The following is an 11,182-nucleotide window of genomic DNA, read 5'->3' as shown; positions in this document are numbered from 1 at the left end:
ATGCATACTAACACGCAGTGTGCAGCCGGTAGTCAGAGAAGCTGGTGTTGCTATCTTAGCTTGCCAAGCCCTAGAGTGTCTCTTTAATAAAATACTGATCAGACAATAGCCAAAAGCAGAATAAACGAATAAAGTGTCTGACAGGTGATGCCATTTCTGTGGTTAATTTCCCTATGTTTTGCAGACTGCCATGAGAACTTCTCCCAACTCTGATTCCCACCTCTGCAAAGTTTGACACAAAGACATCTTTAGCTGATGCTGTCAGTTCTGGTCTGTATCAGTAATAGTGCTTCCTCTGTGATCCCACTTTGTAATAGTGCTTCATCTGTGCCACTTATTATTAATAGTGCCCCCTACATGGCCTAATTTAGTAATACTGTCCTCTTATGGTCCCCAATTATTAATAGTGCTGCTACTTAGTGATAGTTTCCCTTCTGTAGCCCAATTAATAAAGATGTCCTTGTCACAGCGCACTGCTGTAAAATAATAATCTCTTTACTAACTTTTATTATCATTCTTTTATATCCTTTTCTTTAGAGACCTTTGAGAAATGATGTAGCACACAAACATACCTCAATCCTGAGGGGAGGCTACCATACCAAGCGAGGGATGCACGCTTCTAGAATAGTTCTGGATCCATAAACCCAAGACTCCAACACACAGTCCTTGTATCAGGAGCAGCACCCGGGGGTATCAATATGTGAAAAGTAATACTCACCATACTATACTCACAATACTATACCAACCAATTGCATGTGTGTTTAATCACCAGAAACTCTGCTGGCCCCTGTCTGGGTAATTGTCATCACATTGCGCACATGCATAAGGTAGGCTAGTCCTTACCTCTATCCAAAATGGAGCCTATAACCCTGCTGTAACCCTGGGCATTCGCAAGAGTTCAATATAATCTTGCAATGCCGTCTAGCACCGCATCATGTCTAACACAATGGGCACGCGCAAGAATTCAATAGTATCTCTCGTTACACTTTCAGTGACGGACTATCGTCATAGCACTAATAGCGTCTACACCAGCAAGACTAAGTGCACATGTGCGGACCTCTAAGGGACAAACAGTAAACCTCTCAGATTTATGGAGACAGTGCACATGCAATGCTGGACTTCCGATGCCACATGTCACTGCACGGGACACATCAATGCAGGAGCTGTTAACCCTAGCAGTTTCCTGATAATAACTCAATCTACCCCATTGTACAAACAACAGGGGCCACAACGTCCGAAATGCAAAAGGTTTGGCAAAACCAGGTCACAACGCTGGGATGGCCAGTTCGGGTGGTCATCAGCGGGCTGTGATTTAGCAGAGAAGCCGGCACAGAGGACAGCTAATGAGGACAAGCAGAATACAGTTTGTAAAAGTTACACATAGATGTTTTTTGGGTCTTGTTTGCTCTGCCTATCTGATTTACCAAAAACACTCTTTCTTTATTTTCCAGATGTATTCATTGGGAAAAAGCTTATAGAGCTACCCAAATTCAACACAGGTTTGTAAGCAATTCACCTATTTTGTATGTAGCAAATAATTCAGCAATGATTTTTGCTAACTGATATGAATGTTTTCATATGTAGGAGACGTCAACATGTACAGTGGAAGAGGCTACTGAAGGGGCTTCAGATGTATTGATTGACTAAATAAATATAGTACATTCAGTAATTGTAAGCAGTTTTTTGAAAAAAAAAATCTAAATGTAAATCTTGTCATTTCATTAAAGGTGCTAACTGCTAACTAAGCAAAGTGCACAGCAGTCAGTTAATAAGGAGAGAGACAACTACCCTAGTAGGACACATCTAGTGGAATGCAAGGATCTAGCAAGGTTCACAAGGGCTTTTATTTAGATTGGACAATCAGATACATTGTAATGAGGAAATTGTAAGTAATTTGGCATCTGGAGGGGCAGGGATGTCTGATCAACCTCCTGCAAATCATCAGTTTGATGAGAATCCCATTCACTGGGTGCTAGTAGTAATCCTCAAGGTATGGGGATTGCTACACTGTCCCTCCAGTCCCATCCTCCATCACTGATTAAAACACCAACTCTTCTTTATCCCCAATCTCAGACCTGCCCACCATATCACCCATCCCAGCACTATCCCCATACACTTCCAATCTCTCATCCACCAGAACACTCCTATCCACTTTCCTATTCTTTCTCATCAGCTAGCATAACTGCAACTCCACACTTTCCACTGCTATCTGATATCCCTACACCTTCAAACCCACTGTCCTTCCTTTCCAAATTACTACAGCGTTCAAACTCCACAATTTACTCCAGTAAGAGAATCCTACACATGAATATACTCCAACATAATGGATTCCTCATTTAAATTGCACGCACCGGCTTTTAGGCAGGGTTCACGCAGGGCGGATTCCCGTCGGAAATCTCGCGGTTTGGCCGCATAAATAAACAAAAAAGGAAAGGTAAACAGACCTGCTCAATCTTTGGAAACCGCGGCTGCAGCGGCCGCAGCTGCGGTTTCAACCAGATTTACTGCAGCGGATTAGCCGTCCCGTGTGGACGAGATTTCTGAGAAATCTCATCCACATGGCTGGCTAATCCCGAGATTAGCGGCCGCGGGCGGTTTTGCCGCGGGCGGATCTGCTGCGGCAAAACCGCGGCAAATCCGCCCTGTGTGAACCCAGCCTTATTGCTTCACATGACACAGTGCGTCACAATCCAAAATAAAATCCTGTCTGACCACTAATTACATCTCTTGCATCCCTCGATGTACCAGGAGCTATGTCTACTACTTAGTACCTCAAAATTTGGGTTCCTACCGTTTGGTGCCACAATTCTCTTCCGAGGCAGGAAGCAATGTAAGGTCAGCTCATGCTTTACTTTAAGAGCTCTTCCAGGCCATTAGGCAACCCAGTATTTCTTAACTTCTGACCTAGATTTCCTGGATGAAACATACATAATAAAAAGGAACGCTGCTGTACATTCTCATGTCATCTGTCCGCTGAAATAAACATGCTACTCAAGCAGTAAAACTTCCACACAGCCAACACAAAAGGTATAAGAGGTCAGGCAGCCCAGGAAATGGCAATAGTGCATAAATTCCGAAATGTTCAGGGTAGAGCCATATTCCCCAATGTCAATCGCAACAAACCTATAAAGGGTACGAGCAATGGTGTTTAAAATAACTGGAAAGCACTTCTTATAATTGAAGAACACTGAGGGAACTTTCAAATGGGTGGTAAATTCTGCACCAAAATCTGCAGTTAGACCTGGGGATTTTGATGCGGAAGACCACAGCAGCAAATTTTGCTGTGTCCTGACGGAAACATTCTGCCCATGTGGCAGGTCCTTGAGCCATTCCATGGAGGCTTCTAGACCCAACCATGTTTACCACAGGGTGACCATTAGGTGCTTTTCTAGCGGGATGTTCCTACTCAAGTAGGTGTCTTGCCTCTGTATCCTGGCCAAGGTGATAGGTTGGAATCAATATCGTCATCAACGCCTCTCCCTGACAAACCTGCGATACTTCAGATGCATGAAGAACAGGTTGAAGTTAAAATGAACACGTGCAGGCAACATTTTGTTGTCCTTTACAAAGTTTAACTTCAGAATCAATTTTCCTCACTTTACTTCTTGGATTGACATTATTTTCCTCCTACATTTAGTAGATATGTGGAAGGAAGAGTAGTTGAGGGAGTGTATACCTCACCCAGATGCTTAGCTCGGGTGAGTTAAAAGTCCAGTACAGGTCTTCCTTTTGGGTCCCAGTGAGCTCAGCTGGGTCCACTGAGCCTGATACTGGGACACAAAAGGCTGCAAGTCCAGGCACTCAGTAGTGAGTACATCTACATTTTGAATATCTGTTGATTTGCTGACAATTGCTGTATATTATGAGTAGGTGAGAAACTCCTTTCTAATCAGTCCCCTGCCCATAAGGTATTTGCTTTGTTTAATTGCACCAAGTACACCGACTGCCAGTGGCTGTTGTTTTTCCCACTGGGTTTTTGTTTTCTGTTGCTGAATAGAGATGAGCGAGCATACTCGCTAAGGGCAATTACTCGAGCGAGCATTGTCCTTAGCAAGTACCTGCCCGCTCGGAAGAAAAAGATTCGGGTGCTGGCGCGGATGAACGGTGAGTTGCGGGAGTGAGCAGGGGGGAGCGTGGGGGAGAGAGAGGGAGAGAGAGATCTCCCCTCCGTTCCTCCCTGCTCTCCAGCGCAGCTCCCCGGCAGCTCCCGAATCTTTTCTTTCGAGCGGGTAGGTACTTGCTAAGGACAATGCTCGCTCGATTAATTGCCCTTAGCGAGTATACTCGCTCATCTCTATTGCTGAAACCAAAAACTGGTTTGGACTTTTATAGGGACCGAGTTAGCGGCGGTGTCCTTGCGAACGCAACCCCCATGCAGACAGTGCCGCAATCTATATACAGAAAAGAAAAAGAACTGATCTACATATTAAATACAAAACAAAACAGATGACAAGCAGAAGCAAGAGCTTGTGTTTTCTAGCAGAGCCCATAAACGTATCCATTAAAATCCGTTACCAGTTTGTTTCCCTTTGTATGAAGGATCCATTCTAAATGGAAAGTTGAACCACAATATGAACCTTGCCTAACTACCAAACCCTATGTAAGAAGAGGCCGTCTGCACTACATGCAGTGTCTCTACAGCAACAGCAGCTCCAATGTGCTTGTACTTATTAGTCTCCATACAGATATAGCAGTTTAAGTGGACTGTTAACGCATTCAAATAACTTTCTGAGAGGCAGTTTATTTGCTGTTTTAATGGCTTCTGTTGTGTTAAGATGAGATAACTGTAGCCTTTCAAAGGTTTAAGATAATATAACTTGCCTCAGAAAGGTATCACAATGAAGCTAAATATTGTTACATATAATATGGAAACTAATAAAGCAAATCCACTTTGGGTGCTGTAGCTGCAGAGTTGCTATTTGCATGCGGCAGGGGTAGTCACTATGCTTGTCTACAAAAATAGAATATATGCAAACCAGATGCAACATACAGTGTCAGTCCAGATCTATGCGACATATGCACTTTTGCTGGAAAAAACAGCCAATCGGCATTTCACTAGTAAAACACACATTTTACTGACATACATTCACGGATTGGCTGTTTAGTAGCGCCTCCTTACACTGCAGTTAGGCCCCCTGCACATGACCAGGCTTGAATTGCGGAATGCGCGATAATCTCCTGTGTGGACGATCCGCGGCATCCTGCAACAATTCAAACAAATGGAACATCCGCATGTCCGCTCACACAAGTGGACAGCAACATCGCTAGTAGGTGATGACACTAGAACACATGTGTCAAACTCAAGGCCCGCGGGCCGAATCCGGCCCGCTGCCTCGTTTCATGTGGCCCGCGGCGTGCCGACGCTGCTCACCACTAAGCTATTACCAGCTGGAGTGCTGCAGCTCCCCGCTGGCATATTAACATTTTTCACAACACTTCTGCCCTATTCAGCAATTCCAGCAACCTGATTGGTTGCTTGGTGAATCAGCCAACCCAAACAACCAATCAGGCTGCTGGAACTGCTGAATAAGCAGAAGTGATGTGGAAAATGTTAATATGTGAGCGGAGGGGAAGCAGCGCAGACAGCAAGGAGGAGGTAAGTATGTGGTTTAGGGGGGCTAATGGTGGCTGCTGGGGGGGGGGGGGATTTAGTGGTTGCTGCCGAGGGGGGTGTTAATGGTATTAATGGTTGCTGCTGGGGGGGGGGGGGGGTTAATGGTGGCTGCTGAGAGGGGGGGTTAATGGTGGCTGCTGAGAGGGGGAGTTAATGGTAGCTGCTGAGAGGGGGGGTTAATGGTGGCTGCTGAGAGGGGGGGTTAATGGTGGCTGCTGAGAGGGGGGGTTAATGGTGGCTGCTGAGAGGGGGGTTAATGGTGGCTGCTGAGAGGGGGGTTAATGGTGGCTGCTGAAAGGGGGGGGGTTAATGGTGGCTGCTGAGAGGGGGGGGGGGTTAATGGTGGCTGCTGAGAGGGGGGGTTAATGGTGGCTGCTGAGAGGGGGGGTTAATGGTGGCGGCTGAGAGGGGGGGTTAATGGTGGCTGCTGAGAGGGGGGGTTAATGGTGGCTGCTGGAGGAGGGGGGTAAATGGTGGCTGCTGAGAGGGGGGGGTTAATGGTGGCTGCTGAGAGAGGGGGGGTTAATGGTGGCTGCTGAGAGGGGGGGTTAATGGTGGCTGCTGAGAGGGGGGGTTAATGGTGGCTGCTGAGAGAGGGGGGTTAATGGTGGCTTCTGAGGGGGGGGGATAATGGTGGCTGCTGGGGGGGTCACTATTAGGGCTTGTTCACATGGGTATTTCGGTAGCACAAATACGCTGTGTATTTGCGCAATCAAAAATTGCTAATGCCTGCATATTTAGGCACGGAAAAAAGAACGCAGATGGGCCCACTGAGATGGTGCCCAAATATGCAGTGAATACATAGGTTTCCTGCGCATTCACCACATATTTGCACGGCCCATTCACTTCAATGGCCTATTGGGGTGCGTAGTACGCAACAAAATAGGTCATGCTGTGTGAAAATGTACATCATGTGACTGAACTCACTGAAATCAATGGCTTCTATTCACTGCATATTATGTACGCAAATACGCTGGTGTGAACAAGCCCTTACTATACTGTCTTACAATCGGCCCTTTGAAGGTCACCATAAGCCCGATGTGGCCCTCGGTGAAAATGAGTTTGACACCCCTGCACTAGAAAAACAGGAGTTTAAAAAGAAACCCTGCACTGTGCATGTCCGATAGCGAGCCGTACAGATGAAGAAGCTTAATCAGGAAAAACTTTGTTTTGAGGTATTGAAGCTGTACGCGCAGACGCTGGCCAGGTACAGGGTCGGATTCCGCTGCAGGCTCCCGTGTGCAGGATCCAACCCATTCGTTGGCAGCCGGCCATATAAATATTGTATACTGCGCTTAACTGTGTGAGCATAAGACATACTTTGGACGCAAAGTGAGGTCGGCTCCATATTAGTTTTCCGGTAGACTCTGTGTACTGTACAGTCCCCTGAAGAAGCTGCTGTCCTCTACGTAGAAAGTGATTTACATCTTCCAGCAGCTCTGTCTGATTGTTATATGTAAGGACTCGCTTTATTTGTATTAGTTATCAGCTTCATTTTCTTTAGGGTTTCATTATGTTGTGTTGCCTGTGGACTGAAATAGTATATCGGAGAGATCTGCACTTCTTCTGTTATCTGGAGTCACTTCTGGCTTTGGTTTACAAAATACTAACTCCGATACTGCTCTGAGAACAAAAAATGCATGCTTTCCTTGTGAAATTAGAGATTTATTTGCTGAGAAACCTGTTTTGAAAGCCAATGCTAAAATCTCATGAGACAAAAGTAAAACCCCCTCTTCCAATAAACTGGTCTGCTTTGTGAAGTTTAGCTAGAGAGTACTGCAGTGCTGAGATAGTGTGCCACGGGGCTAATGGGAGTATCATTTTATGCTAATGGTTATTGCTGTTGTAATGGAATAAACAGAGACCCGTCAACAAGGGTTCTGGGCTATGAGGACACCAGAGGCTGTTTTCAGCTGGGCATTCACAAAACAATACACAGAGAGCGCTTGAAAAATGTTTTATTAGAATTTGTGTTTAGGGGATTCTAAATGCAAGTGAACTTTAATGTTCAGAATACAGGCAATAAAGACATATCAGGAAGAAATGAAATTACAAACATTTACAGCTAATGGAGAGAGGGCGACTGATTTCGCTCACATTTCACTGCTACGAAGGCTCCTCCAGCAATCGAAGCAACATTATATTCTTCAGGGTGCCAGCAGTTTTTGTTCATGCTTTTATTTTTATCCAAAAAGCCAAACTTCATTACATTTTGGCTACCATTATTTCTCTAACTAAAACCTATTGTGTCTATACTGAGGTCTACATCCAGTAGGTCTCTTCACTGCTCTCTATGGTCTCACTCACACGTATGTGTCCCATGTACTGCGTGTACTTTCACGCTTGTAAAATAAGCAGTACACAGCAAAGTCCCATATATATTACGCACAGGCCCAACAGAAATCAATGGGCTTTTAGCACCATGTATTTTGCACATGAATAAAAAGGAAGTAATACTCCGGCAACATGCATCCATGTCAGTAATCAATTATGGTCTATTTTAATTGTAAATAAAAGTGGCACTTTCGAGGTTTTGAATGTTTAGAAATAGGTATAGTTTGTCGTAGGCAGACATCTCTCTATTAGAATTCTCTGAGTTTTCTGGTGGATAGAAGCCAATACTTGCTGAACGCATAAATGCATTTGCTAGAATTACTAAATACCATATTTTTTCTGACTATAAGGCCGGCTTCACACGAGCGTGACGGGCTCCGCTGCGGAATATTCCGCAGTGAAGCCCGTCACGGCGCCCCCCAGAGACCCCATACTTACCAGCGGAAGATAGCGTGAAGACGCTTCCCCGCCCACCGCTGTCGCGTCATGTGACACGCCCACCGGCGGCGGTAGGTGGGGAAGCGTTTTCACGCTATCTTCCACTGTGTTACAGCGGGAGATAGTGTGAACGGACGGCTTCCATTGACTGCAATGGAAGCCGTCAGCGCGTACACCCGCGGCAAATAGAGCATGCTGCGGGTGAGGTCGGGAGATTTCACGGTGCGAAATTCCGCGATGGAATTCCGCATCATGAGCATTGTGCTATTAGGTTCAATAGAACCTAATAGCAGGGGGCAATGCAGCGGATTTTTGCCGCGAATTTACGCGGCGTAAATCCGTTCGTGGGAAGGAGGCCTAAGACCCCGTTTTTAGCAACATAAAATCTTGATGAAAAGCATATTTGTCTTATTGTCCAGTGGCAGGCTGAGCCTAGGTGTTTTCTGGCTCTGTTGGCTTAGGTTCATTAACAGGTCTGCAGGACAATCTGTGTTAAGGCCCATATACATGTAATGTTATCGCTCAAATTTCATTCAAACAACCGAAAATGAGAGATAATCGTAACATGTAAATCGTGCACTTTTCGTCTGAATGATGATTTTAAGGTGAACCTAAAATCCATCGTTCAGCCGTAGAGAGATAAAGTGTCTCTTTAATAGACTGCATGCTGTGTTCTCCATGGGAGTCAGGAGATTACATTGCAACCTGCCAAGGAGAACAATGTAGCTGTCTGCACAGCTGGGCATAGGACTAATCACAAGCTGTGCTCTATAAACAGCTCCTGGAGGCCCTTTTGCATGCAAATGAAGGTGTTAAAGTGTTAATGGAAATTAGAGACCATTAACACTTTATGCAAAAAGGTCGCTAAAACTTTAAATCTTTCAATGATTTGAAAAATGCTTTGCGTGTAAATGGGCCTTAACTCTTCAACAGCCTATTGGGAGTGTGAGGTACTCTATTTAAACACCTCTACTGTATTGATCATCTGTGTCAGTTATTATTTAATCAACCTTAGTGATATTGATTGTCTTCTAGAATTCTGACCACTAGTTTTCCTGTCATTCTGTTTCTTATATCCCTCCTGGTTTTGACTCTGCTATGCTCTAGACTCAGTTTTTTATTTACCCTTAATTTAGTCATACTCTTTGACTTCCCAGTATTGACTCTTAGCTTTTTGAACTGAGTTACCTTTTTACTTCACCAATCGACTACTATTCAGGTAATATACCTTGGGGATTTGTAGCTACAAAGACCAAATTCGTTCAGCAGGGATAAAAGGGTGAAAACCTGCAATCCCTAGATGTTGCTCGTCAGAGTAGCTTGATACAAACCTGGTGGATGTGCAGTTGTTAGACAGGCTATTACCCAACACTTACATGATTAACACGTTGCAGTAATGTTATATGACCATAATATGATACATACAGTAGTATGGATTGGCATTGAATGTGATTGGAATAAGTGGCTTGACCCATAGTATTGTTACCATGCAGGGCGGCGCTGATTCCCGCGGCCGGCGCGCGGCGCTCCGATGTCGGCTCCGGCGTCCCGGAGCTCTGCTGTCGGGGCTCTCCCGGCGGCGTGGAGCAGCCAGCGTGCAGCGGCGTGGAGCAGCCAGCGTGCAGCGGCGTGGGCGTGTCCGCCCGTAGGGTGCCGCCCGCTCTCCTCCACCTTCCATATGCAACAGTGGGAGAGTCGGCTCCTCCCACTCTCCGCCCCTGGGCGGAGGCTTTAAGTTAAAAGGCTGGCAGTGACCTGAGCTCACTGCCAGTTATTGGTTCTGCTAGCCTCTAGTCAGGTCTGTTCCAGTCTGCTCTAGTTGCTCGTCAGTATCCTGTCTGTTTACCTGTGAGCTCCATCTCCAGCCTTACTCTGCTTGTAAGTTTTGTTGGTTTGTTCCACCTGCCTCTTCTGTCGGCACTCTGTCCCCTGTTAGTAGTTCCATCTAGGTAGTCGCCAGGTCCCTAGCCAGCGCAGGGACCGCCGCCCAGTTGTCCGCCTGGGGTTAGCCAGGGCCGAGGCAAGTAGGCAGGGACAGTGGGGTGCGGGAAGATCAGGGCACCCCACCTGGCGCTCGGGGGGGCAGAGTGCCGTAACAAGTATAGTGGGAGAGAGGAAGAAACACAAGCACAAAAAAACAGGAAAAAGATATAATAATGCTAAGAGCCAGAACAAACAGGAATGCACAGTGTGGATACATATACTTGAAAAGCTAATGAGCTGACAAGACATTTTAACAAGTGAATTGCACTGGTTAGTGTAGCCAGGGTGGAGCCAATTAAGGAGCAGATTTGGGTGCAAAGACTACAATAGAACAGATGACAGCTGTAATTGGCCACTAGATGTCACTGACAGAATGTGTTTTATCATACTCGAAACTGCTTAGGCCATAAAGTGTCAATTAAGTAGCATGTTGTTATATTACAGGATCGCTTCTGAATAGGGATAAGCAAACTTTTGAAAAGTTTGGTTCTGAACCAAACCGGAAGTTCACCAAAACTTCTAAAACTCCTGTATCACACTCTCAGAGTGTGTTATGCGGGCTTTTATACCTCTTAGACAGTGTTATACACCAGTGTTCAGGAACTAGTGTTGAGTGACCTGAACCAGTAGTACACTCTTTTAGGTAGAACTTTGCTAAAACTTGGTTCCAGTATGTGCTGAATCGAACTTTTAGCAAAATATGACCAGAAACAGGCTTCTACTGGTTAAAGCTTTATTCGGACCACATAGCTTCAAAGTTTAGAGTTTATACATCTAGTATACTTTGCTCTTTTTAAGTAACTCAAATCTATT

At 45.4% G+C, this 11,182-nt stretch overlaps 1 long non-coding RNA gene across 1 annotated transcript; it reads left to right on the top strand.

The window, feature by feature from the left end:
• Positions 1-553: 553 nt before the first annotated feature.
• Positions 554-1,661, top strand: LOC136610990 (uncharacterized). Its single transcript, XR_010790211.1, has 3 exons — positions 554-707; positions 1,452-1,499; positions 1,585-1,661. It is a non-coding gene; the product is annotated as an uncharacterized lncRNA (long non-coding RNA).
• Positions 1,662-11,182: the final 9,521 nt, after the last annotated feature.

This window comes from Eleutherodactylus coqui, chromosome 1, assembly GCF_035609145.1.
Source record: "Eleutherodactylus coqui strain aEleCoq1 chromosome 1, aEleCoq1.hap1, whole genome shotgun sequence".
NCBI classification, from domain to species: domain Eukaryota; kingdom Metazoa; phylum Chordata; class Amphibia; order Anura; family Eleutherodactylidae; genus Eleutherodactylus; species Eleutherodactylus coqui.
Note: the sequence above shows the minus strand (reverse complement) of the source record. Positions and strands in the feature narration are given on the sequence as shown.